The following is a 12,723-nucleotide window of genomic DNA, read 5'->3' as shown; positions in this document are numbered from 1 at the left end:
TGGAGAAAAAGATCCACACATATTAGTGCAAATCAGATCAAGAAAATATTTGGAATGAGTTGTGGTGGAAATGGAAAAGGGTTTGTGAAAATGTTTTCTAAGTGTACAATATTCACAAATACCCATGTGAGGACGAGCTTTGAATTCCATACCTTGAACAAGGTCACACCAATAAAGATCGACAAGCTTACAAAAATCAGAATGATCAAAGCGATGGTGCTATATTTTACTGTTCAGATCACCAGGACACTCTATTACGATTTGAATCAAAACGTGTCTTTAAACATAGATGGGTTGATGATAAGGAGAATAATCTCTGGATAAACATGGTTGTTTATTTGTAATACCGTATTCTTCATCATATTGTTTTGCCTACTAGCCATCATCTGTAGTGTGATCATTTCTACTGCAATAAGAACAACATCTGTTAGGAAACTTGAGATGAGAGAAGTCACCACTATATGTAATGCATGGAAAGGAATGGCTTTGAGCAAATAAAGCTTGATTGATTTGTTTTGACTATGTCCCATTGTGAAATCATAGCAATTTCTTGATTTGTGTGTTGTCGTTCATGTTGTTGTGAATAGTCAATCAAAGATATACAAGCTTGATCAAAATTGATCCCATCTTTGTCAGATAATATGATAACAATATTATCATAAGCAAGATCCTTTACAGTGTCAAGAAGCTGTGTCACCAATTGTTTTTGTGGAATGGCATCACCAACAGAGGCAGCAAGCTAATTGATAATATTCTTAAATGATTTGATATGAGTTGTCATAGAAGTTCCGATGTTGTATTGTAACTCAAAGAGATGACTACAAAGATAAAGTATCTCTGTGATAGTTTTCTTCTCAAAATTTGTTATCAAATACTCCCATATAGCTTGTGAGTTAGAAGATTACATACATCAAGCATAAGAGATTCTTGAAGAAAAAAAAGAATATACTAATGATCTACTTTATCGCCTCCGACGTACTCGTTATGAATAGTTTTTCATTATTCAAAGATAGGTCCTTCAGTTACAAGGGTATTATCATGAGCCTGATCAATTGGTTGAGGCAGACATTCATAATTACCAAGAACAATATCATGCAAGTCATTGAATTCAAGGATTAGCAGCATGTTTACTTTCCATCCAAGGAATCCTTGTCCTTGAAAGTGAGGGATAGAACATTGTCAAGAAGGAAATCTGTTGACCATTATAGAATTTGACATATCTGGCTGAGAGAATAAGTACAATATGAGATCATAGAATTCGCACACCATAGACGAAACAATGACGAAAGTAAAACACAACGAGTCATACATAGAAGCTATGCTATAAAGAAGGATGTTTAGTTCAAAAGCATACTCCAAAATAAAGAGACCCAAGATAGATGAAATGTGGGCAAGAATAAAGTGACCCAGAATAGACAAAACATGTGTGAGAATAAACCGGACCAACATAGATGAGAAAAAATTATCACTTTACTTTTTGGCTAAGAATAGATGATGATATGAAAAATTTTGGCAGAAACTCAATAGTGAGTAATCCTGACGAGACATGTGTCGTAGAAGTTTGCATGGAAAGCTATTGTTTTGTTTGTTTTCTTGTTTCGAGTCCAATTTACCTGCACTGATATAACTTTTGACTTAGAACTCCAAATTGAGTAGGGATTTGCTAGAAGAAAGCTTGTGAGTCCTACATATCACAAAAATTGTTTCTCTTGAGAAGGCAACCCATCTACTCATGTAGTTCTTGAATGGAGAGAATATGACTATTATATTTACTTCAAATGGGAAGGAAAAGAAGAATAGTGGCAGGGGACATCCTTCCTTTCATTGTTGAAGGAGAAGAAAAATAAGAAACCACATACCAAGATATACAATAGTATGGTCATGTTTAACATAGTTGTGTCCTCTTTGTCCTCCATTGTTACCAAGCCTAATGGCTCTTTCTATAAAGCTCTTGGAGTTCCAACCTTAGTTGCCTTGTGCTACAATCTATGTCACTGTAGTCCTAATCAATCCATGTATTGTTAAGTATCGATTTCCAACTCATAATATAATGTGACATGCCCTCATAGCTTGAGCACAACCTTCTAGTCTAGTTTACAATTAATTCAATTGGTCCAAATTGCCATTTTAGGTTATCGTGAGAGCAAGAAAATTATCATCATTCATGTGGATTAGGTCAATTAAAACCTTATCATTAAGCATTTTATTTAAGTATCTAATAATGACTCCCATTCACATATCCACGGGGGCTCATTAAAAATGACAAACCAATGTTTTTGTGGCTCCACTAACTTGTGTATTTTAAGGTTTAATGTGATGCAACTTTTCCATGGTACCACGAGACTCATATAAGGTGAGAATTTATGTCTTAATCTTGCAATGTGTAAAATGGGTTTCTTTGTGAGTTCATGTGTTGTTGGAATTTGGCTTTGTGGAAGAGGTGCTTAGAGTGGTACTAATTGTCAAGAATCACGTGGTGGGGGGACTTGCTTGAGGTGTTGCGCCAAATACACACTCTATACACAAGAGGAAGCTCACTCAAGAACACTAGGAGAGAGATGGAGGCAAAAATGTTTTCTTGCTGGTTTTTTCTTCTTCTTCCACACCTTATACAATGTACACAAAGTATAGATAAGATACAACATAAAGGAAAGTGGCCTACTAAGTCAAACAGTGCATAACCAACTACACTAATCGATTGACACTATGTCTTTGCCAGCTGTAGGTAGGTGTAACAAACTAAATATAATAAGTGATAAGTTAGTGGCCATGTGAGTATCATAATGACCACCAACGTGCTAAGTGTAGACGTGCGGACCCATCTAGCCAAGCGGTCCATCATCAATGACCGCACGTGTTGAGCTTGCCATCTCAACACTCCCCCTCAAGCTCAACTCTATCTCTCCAACTCCAAGTAAGCTTCGAAACTTTCAAAGCTTCTCTGCACCCAATGCCTTTGAGAAAATGTCAACTATCGGATCCTGTGTGCTGACATATACCAAGTCAATCTCTCCTGCAAGTACCTTCTCTCTCACAAAGTGGTAGTGCACCTCAATGTGTTTTATCCTAGCATGGAACACTGGATTCTTAGCTAGCTGTATGCTGCTCATGTTGTCACAATGAATGACAACTGGAACATCTCCTTGCACGTCCAAATCACCTAATAACTTTTATAGCCATACCACCTCACATGTTGCCATAGCAGCACCTCTATACTCAGCCTCTGTACTCGATAAAGCAATTGTAGGTTGCTTTTTACTGCTCCATGTAACTGCTGCACTACCAAGGGAAAACATGAATCCACTTGTAGATCTTCTGTCTGACATGCTATCAGCCCAATCTGCATATGTGTATCCAAAGACCTGTACATCCTTACCTGCCTCATAAAAAATTCCATAATGTAAAGTGGACTTCACGTACCTCAATATACGCCTAACTGCATCCAAGTGAGGCTTTGTAGGCATCTGCATAAACTGACTAACAAGGCCAACATCATAGCTCAAGTCTGGCCTTGTGATAGTCATGTAAATCAAACTCCCTACTATCCTCCTGAACATAGTAGGGTCTTCTATCTTATCTTCAACATCAGCACTCAACTTCACATTTTGCTCCAATGGTAGTGAAAGAGGCTTACATGCTGTTATACCATACTTGGATAACATATCCAAGCCATACTGCCTTTGGGACAGCCATATACCATCATCACATCTAATCACCTCAATACCAAGAGAGTATCTCAGCTCAGACAAATCTTTCATCTCAAATTTCTTCTTCAAGAAGTCCTTAACTTCAGCAATCCCATTGTCACTGTCACCTGTAATAATCAAGTCATCCACATAGATGACTGTGATGACCAAACCTGCATCTCCCTTTCTCACATAAAGTGAGTGATCAGCATCAGAAATACAAAATCCAATATTGACAAGATACTCTCCAATCTTGTCAGACCATGCTCTAGGTGCTTGCTTGAGCCCATAAAGTGCCTTCTTTAACTTGCACACATATGTGGGATACTCTAAATCCTCATAACCTGCTGGCTGCTCCATATACACTTCTTCTTGTAATTCACCATGCAAGAAGGCATTCTTAACATCCATTTGCTGCAAACTCCAACCTTTGGCTGCTGCCAAGGCAATCACACATCTAACAGTTACCATCCTAGCAACTGGACTGAATGTCTCTTCATAATCTATGCCATATGTTTGAGCATAGCCTTTTGCAACCAGCCTAGCTTTATACCTACTAACTGAACCATCTGCATTATGTTTGACCTTGTAAACCCACTTACAGCCAATAGCTTTCTTACCCTTAGGTAAGGTACTAGATCCCAAGTCTTATTGGCTTCTAATGCAGCCATCTCCTCATCCATTGCTGCATCCCAATGAGCATGACCAACAATATACTCAAAACAAGTGGGCTCAACATCCTCAACTAGTTTCACCATATAAGCATAATAGTGAGCTGCATAACCTTCAAAACCAAATCTTTTAATAGGGTATCTGACCCTGCTAGATCTGTGTACCACTGGATCACTCAATGGATCCTTTACATTACTATGAGCTCTCTGTACACTTGATGTCCTGACTGAAGGAATACCACGCTCATCATCCAAACTCTTTGGACCACTAGAATCTCTATCCAATCCCAAATGACTGGTAGATGCATCACTACCATCCAGCACTTCCTTCTTTCCTTTGTCCTTCCCTGCAACACTTATAGATCCACCTGAAGATGTCGGACTACTCCTTAGTCTCCCAGACCAAGGGCTCACTATAGATATAGTACTAAATGATGTTTCTGGTCCACTAAGACTTTGTGATTCTTGTTTTTCTTTTTGCACATAGTTGTCCTAATCATTATCATCATCTAATACATCACCAATAGGTGCATACCAGCTGCCCATCTCATCAAAGATAACATCCCTGCTCACTCTAAACTCACCAGTGATGACAGGGTTATAACAGCGATACCCTTTCTGCTCTAAAGAGTACCCAATAAAAATAAAAATTTCAGCCTTTGGATCAAGCTTCTAGTTCATTTGGCACATGGACATATGCAACACATCCAAATACCTTCAAGTGCGATTCATCGGGCTTCTTGCCAGTAAAGCACTCTTTAGGAGTCATTCCATGAACTGCAGCTATGGAAGTTCTGTTCATAATGTAGACAGTAGTATGGACAGCCTCAGACCAAAAATGTTTGGGCATATTCTTTTCAGCCATTAATGCCCATGCAACTTCTACAATATACCTGTTTTTTCTTTCTGCAATACCATTTTGCTGTGGGATATACCTGCAAGTAAATTGCCTCTTTACCCCATGAGTCCTCAAGAAGCCACTGAACTCATTAGAGAGGTACTCTCCCCCTCCATCTGATCTCAAGCACTTCACTTTTAAGCATGTTTCTATATCAACAGTTGCCTTAAAGATTTGAAGTGCTCAAACACATCATTCTTTTCCTTCATAAAGTATACCCATAGCTTCCTTGAACAGTCATCAATAAATGTGACAAAGTATTTGTTGCCACCAAGAGACACATTGTGTGTAGGCCCCCAAACATCTGTATGTACTCCATCAAGTATATTTCTGCTCACTTCTCTATCATGCGGGAAGGGTTGTCTCGCTTGCTTACCAAACTGGCATGCTTCACAGACTTTATGCAATTCTGCAACTCTAAAAGAAGGCAACCCTGTAACCAATCCTCTAGACTGCATCAATTTCAGCCTTTGCACATTTGCATATCCAATACGTTTATGCTAGATTTCAATATCTGCATTTACTCATTTTCCTTTAGCATACATAGCAGCATCCATTGCAAGAATTCTAGCATCTAAAGTGAACATTTGGCAACTCTACTTCCTTTTGCAACCAACCTACACTTATCATTAAAGTCTTCTACAAAACAACCTTTTGCATTGAATTGGACCTACAACCCTTGCTCTACCGTTTGGTTAACAGATACTAGATTCTTTGTAATTGATGGAACATGTAATACATCTTTTAGACTCTTTGTCTGGCGATCATACAAGGACAAGGGAACCTTTTCAATGTGTGAATTGGGTGGCATGAATCATCAACCGTCTGCACATAATCTGGGTTTTGTAAGTCCTACATCTCTCCAAACCATTCAACATGATTGGTCATATGATTAGATGCACCTGAATTGGCATACCATACATCATCATGTATCCCCTTTCATGTAACTGCATTCATCATATGCTGCATAACAAACAGATGCTCATTTTTGTCTTCATTCTGTCGTGAAGACGATGCATAGTTTCCTTGCTGCAATTTACACTGCGAATATCATCCTTCTTTGCATAGCAATGGTCTACAATATGGCCTGTTTTGCCACAATAATGGCAAACAATAGTAGAATTTCCAGAACCTCTATTCTGCCATCCACCTCTTTCTCTAGAGCTCCCCCTGCCTCTAAAGTTTCCTCTGCCTCCAGAAATCTGTATTTCACCAAATTGTTGATTGAACCTATTTTGCTGGTTATCGCTAGTATGTTCCATACCACGGTCTCTTGAAGAGGATCTACCACATCCCCTTCCTGAACTCGAGTAAAATTCTTGGACCTGTTCAACATTTCTTTCAGACGAATCACCCTGCATATTGATCTCTTCAGTAATCATGAGAGAGATCAGCTTATCAAAATCTAAAAATGGCCTCCGTACATATATTGAAGTAACAAATGATTTTCATGCCTTCTCATTGTTCAGGCCACTCAAAGTGGATGAAACCAAATCATCATCATCTGGCATTGCATCAATCGTCGCTGCTAAAGCATTTGTAATGCTCCTCACCTTCAACACATACTCATTGACAAACATTTTTCCTTTCTTCAAGGAATTCAACTCTTGCTTGAGTTAAATATTTCGTGTCTTTGTATTTATTGAAAAAATGCTCTCAAAAATTGTCCAAGTTGCATGTGAAGTTTCTGTATTCCTAATATGCCCCAACATCGTATTATCAATGACTGTAGATAACCAATACATCACCTTTTTGTCTTTCGCATTCCACTCTTTCCATGCTTTTAATTCATTTGCAGTTCAGAGGGATACCCAGCTCTGGCTTCTTTTCTTCACCTGAAACAAACTCATAAAGGCCCTTTCCAATGAGGAAGTTCGTCACATGGAACTTCCATGAAGGATATTTGTTCTTGTCGAGCTTCTCGATAATGGAATTTTTATTATTCTCTGCCATTATCACAAACAAGGATACAACATAGCAAGCTAGTCTTCTGCAATCTTTCACAACATGTGTACAACACTACACAAAGCAACCTTTTTCACTGATTGCTCAATAGCACATATAATCTGTAACCTATTTGCATATAAACCTTATGTTTGCTTCCTGCAAACACCTCAAAAATTACAGATTCGCAATCTGTAACCTGTGCACCCACTTTTGGTCAATACAACAGAAATCACAGTGTACCCTGAAACTGCTGTCCACAACCTTATGGCTCTAAAACAGGGCCTGAAACGGCCTCAGATGCCCAAAATAACTGCGGGAAAGTCCTAAAGGACCTATCTACAGAATATACAATGCTCTGCTCGCACACCAAATCTCACAGCAATCTGAGATTTTCGCTCGACCTTGCTTCCGGTGCCTCCAATGGCATTATCCAAGAGAGAGAGAGTGGAAGAATGGGAGAGCTTGAAGGAGAGATACACAGCTTTACCCTGAGACCTACGGACCGCTTATTGATCAAGAGTTTCAAGCCAAGCGGCCATGGCTACCTCTCATATAGCCGACATGCAATGTCTACCTTACGGGTGTAGTGAGCTTACCTTGATGCTCGATCGAGTTTCCTTCTCTCTCTTACACTCCGGTAGCTCCACGATCCTTGCGACAAGCTTAAGCAACCTCAAGCCCTCTCCACCAAGCTCCATCCTCCATAGTTGCGTGAGAAAAGAGAAGAGAAGACAATAAGAGAAGATGAAGAGAGAAGATGGGGAGCTTTTTCTCCACGATCCCTCACTCTCACTCCCTCACTCCCTCACTCCCTCAATCCCTCACTCAAGCACAAGCAAGAAGGTAAGAAACAAGAGAAGAAGAAGAAGAAGCTTTGGCCAGACACAAGAATGATCTTCTCATTCACTTTTGAACTTTATATACATGCCCTACTTTTTGGGCGGTCATCTCCACTTTTTACATGGCCGGCCATTAGCCTAGGCCCTCTTTTCCTATTTCCCACCGTTCTAACTTATCCCATTCCCAACTAGTGCATACAATTTGAATAGGAATGAGCCTGGCACTCTTTTACAAGGATTTTTGAGCGCTTTCACAATTAATGGTGCGCTTTTACTCTTTTCTTTTCTCGAGGCGACATTGAGGCCTTCTGGAGACATTGAGGCCTTCTGGAGAGGTCGTCATTCAAAATTTTTAGGGTCTGACTTCCATCCGGGGTGCCTTTTCCTTCCTTTTTCCTGTGCCCTTTTTGCTATCTCCTTTTTCTATTTTCCCCTCTACTCCATTTTCCCTCTCCTTTGATGCGGTAAACATTACCCCCCTCCTAGCTAAGTGCCAGTCCCATGGCGCTATGGTGGGGAGTAGTGGGGTAGTTGGGGTTGTTGCTAAGTGGAACTGGTGGATAGATGACTACAATCAAAAGGTGCTGTTGTGAATGAGAGGTGATGGAGTTTGATTAACGATGATTGGGAGAGATTCCGGCATGCTTTAGACTTCATGAAGATGCTCGGCATTTCTCACACAGTTGTAGCTCCCATTCTGCGATGGCTGATAAAGGTTTTGCATGGGCATCTCTAATCCTGTTCACTGCCAGCCGGCTGTTGAGAACCATGTAGCCATGCATCCCATGCTGATCAGAAAACACTTAAACAATAAGCAATCTGCAAGTCTAGGGGTTTGAACATACATTTGGAGAATATGAGGTTCCAAAATCTATGCCAATGGTTCCATCATTGAGTTTTGCTTCTGCTTGATTTGGTTCAGTCATGGTAGCCATCAACAAGCAGATGGTTGGCTACATCAAGCATGTTGGTCCATCCAACCATCGGAGTATGCAAAAGCTCCTGAAGTTGCTGTAGTGGTGTCCTGTCTGACTCAGGGAAAAATTCGTGGTCATTAACGAATGTTGTGGATGATATTCTTTAGCTGGGTAGCCATTCACTCAGTCTCACGATCATAGCTTGCAAGAGAAAATTGTGCACTCCCTAAGGGGTGTGTTTGTCTCATGGTGTGGTGTAAGTGCATGTGTAGTGGAATTGGAAGATGGGTCTAACCTTGGGTAAGCCCTTGGTAATGTTCTACACTTGAGGACCCAGTTCGTGTGTTGTTGGAGGTGCAGTGCAAAACTTAGGGTGACAGGTCTGGAAGTCCTGCCCTTGATGTGCCCTAAGCGTGAAGTGGGGGAGGGGCTCGGAGTAAACCCTAGGTGTAGTGAGTGAAGTGAGCCCTCGTTCTTTTTTCTTTTCTCTTTTTCTTTTTTTTTCTTTTTTTTTGAAGAATTGCATACAAGGAAGATGTCCTGGCTAATGCCTATCACCTTCAGTTGGATTACGAGACGGTCGCAAGCATTGGGATAGGAATGCACGACTTTGTAGATATTCTTTAATACCGGCCCGGGCCTTCAGAGGTGTGGATGACAAGAAAGGATGATTACACCTCATGAAGTGGGTATCACTCATATCCTCTAAGATTTCTAGGCAATAGGAGGGAAGCAGGGTTGCCCTCATCATTAGTTTAGTCATGGCTCTACTATCTATCCATAGATTGATGTCAAAAAAGAGTGGAGGGAGATGGGGTTCCTCAGCTGTAGGTCTCTGCATTAGTAGGAACTTGATAAGCCTAAGATAATTACAGGTAGTTAAGAAGGCTGGATTTGGGCAAGAAGAAAAATCTACGAGGAAGCGATTGATAGATGGGAGGACATCCTCTAACCTAAAGACTAGGCATTCCTCATGGCTCCGGGCATTAACATTATATATCTTAGGAAAGTCAGAATCCCCATGAATATTTCGATCATAGTCAACTCCATGCCTACGGGGGTAGGGCATGTAGATGGGGTCATTGCGTTCTTCAGGGAGCGACCTGCAAAAGGCAGTCCAGGTGTCAAAATTGGTATCCCAAATCCTCCACCGCCACTTCAGCTATGCCTTGTAGCCTTGGAGGATTTTGGGAACCTTGTTTACCTTGTCTTGCCAGTAGTCTTCAGGCTCTTGCCTCCATCTAGTTATTATGAGGCTTCTTTCCTCTGTCCACCTATTTGCAAGATCATTAGCCAGATCCTTGATCTTGGCTAGAATACCTAGAGGCAAAGCATTGTCTAGAGAGCGTGGATAAGCAAATGAAATTTCAAACGGCCTCGTCTTGAACTCCCATTGATGCAATATGACCAATTCCTGAGGCCAATCGATAGAATGGAGATCCCCCCGTAGTGGCACAGGCTCTTCAGGGAATTGTCTTGGCAGTGATCGTGCTCTGCGTTGGGCTTTCTCTGCTAGTTCTTGTCTTCTTCTTCTGGTTGCCACAATGCACTCGGGCATATGGGCATCTTCGGGCTCTTCAGGCGGGAGGTTTGGTAGAGGCGGATTGGGCATTCTTTGTTGCTCTTCTTCAGCATCCTGCTCAAAGTCCAGAACCTCTTCGACATTCTGCTCGATAACTGATGGAACCGCTTGTGGTGGTGGTGGTGGGTGCTCATGCTCTTCAAATCCAAGTTCCTTAAGCTCAACAGTGGAGAGGCCAGCATGGCGTAGATAGTGAAATTGCTGCTCTTTTGTGATTCATGTGCATGTTGGAAGCTCCCCTTCTTGAAGGCCATACTTTAGTGCTCGGGTGGTTAGTTCTAGCTTCCTTCTTACCTTCTCCACTGAATCATTGCCCTCCACCTAGGTGACATGTAGTATTGTGCTGAGGAAGGCTTGCCTTTGTGTGTTGGCACATACATCAACAGCTTCTACCTTGGACTCCGCAAGCACTCTCTTGCACTCAGCCCCACCGTCAAGCGTTATGTTAAATCCCTCTCTTTCAAAATTGTTTCTTTCCCACTCACTGGCTCTCTCATCCATCTTCTTTCTTCCCTCTTCCAGCTCACTTGCCAAGGTTGTCACAACCTACTGCTGCTCATTCGTTAACAACTAGAGTTGGTTTCTTTCCCTAGATTTTCGAGCCAGCTGTTCTTCATCAATTTCTTTTGCCTGATTTGCAATGTTGAATCTTTTTTCTGCCTCAGAAAATAGCTTTGAATTTTCTTGCACAAGCTGCTCGTGACTTTGGATATCTGCGAAGTGCAATCTTCTTTGGGTGAAGGCCATGGCTATGAGGGCCTCTATGTCTCCCTTGGTAATCTCCAATGCATCTTGCAGTAGTTGTGCCTCATTCTGTAGCCTTTGTGCTTCTACTATAGGAACTCCTGGCCTTTCTTGTTCTAGGAACTCTATTTTCCTCTCCAATCTATCTTGTTCTTCAAGTTCACACCATAGCCGGAAAGCTATGGCATCTTCTTGTTGCTCACTTGGCTCACCCTCCTGAGCTTCTATTTGTCTATACCTTTCTAGTTCGATAGTTCTCTATTGCAAGTTAGCATACTGCTACACTAGTAACTTCAAGCTTCGCTATTCTGCCACCAGGTTTTTCTCTTCATCTTCCAGCCTTTGTCTTGGCGGCTCTCATTGTCCTGGGCTTCCTTGGTCTTTGCTTCCAACTGATCTTGTAGAGTTTTCACTTTCCTTCTTCGATCCACTCCTTGCTTTGAAACTTCTAGCCTTAAGGCTGTCGAAGTTTCCTTTTCTTTCTCTAACTCCACCAGGGCTATCTTCTTTTTCCTTGTCCAATTGTGCTATAATCTCAGCTATATAAGCGTCATAGTCAGCACTAGATGGCATGGGAGTAGGGGCTGTAGTGGTTGATGCCTCTAGCTTATGTCATTTTGGATCTTGCCTAGACGACATCTGCGGCAGCGGGCCTTTTTGCTCTGGCTTTTGGTACAATTTCAGCCACTTTACTGGCAAGTAGCTACATCATGTTCATCAATTGGGCCGTGTTTAGAGAGGGCATGGGTTGCTGGGCGGTTGTGGTTGTGGTGTCGGTTGATACTGGCACAAAGGAGGAAGGTAGGGGATGCAGCAGGGACTTGCCCTTGCCTACAACTACTGGGGCCGTTTCCACACTGCCACTTGCTTTAGCTTCATGGCGGGGACTCAAAGGATGGATCTCTCCTCGCCCATGGGTTTCTTTGATAGATCTAGGAGTGGCCTCTGCCAACTCAACAAGTTCTTTCATTCTTAGTTCTTTGGCTTCCTCCTTTGCCCTTCTTTGCCTCTCTTCTTCTACCCTCTTTGATTCTTCTCTAATTTTTTTGAGTTCTTCCTCTTCTTTTTTCCTTTGTTCCTCCTCCACCCTTCTTGACTCTCTTTGAGCCCTCCTCATCTCAGCTCGCTCTTCTTTTCTCAGTCTTTCTTTCTTCTCCTTCTGGCTCTTGTCACTCTTCTTTTGCTCCCGTGGTTTAGCCGCTTGAGTAGGTGGTACCTCCGACTCTCCTTTGTCACTTATTGTCCTTTCACTCGATCCTTCTTCCTCGTGGTGAGGTGAGCTTTGATGCACAACTTACTCTTCATCTACACCAGTATCCTTGATAGCCTCATGGATGATTGCCGTCATCAGGACACCGCCATATCTGATTGTGGAGGCTTTCAAAGAAGGTTTTTTCCTTGCGGATCGTGTAGTAGAAGTAGGAGAATCCCCACCAGCT

The sequence above is a fragment of the Lygodium microphyllum genome, chromosome 11, assembly GCF_053477565.2.
Source record: "Lygodium microphyllum isolate KBCC chromosome 11, Lygodium_microphyllum_v1.1.10, whole genome shotgun sequence".
NCBI classification, from domain to species: Eukaryota; Viridiplantae; Streptophyta; class Polypodiopsida; order Schizaeales; family Lygodiaceae; genus Lygodium; species Lygodium microphyllum.
Note: the sequence above shows the minus strand (reverse complement) of the source record.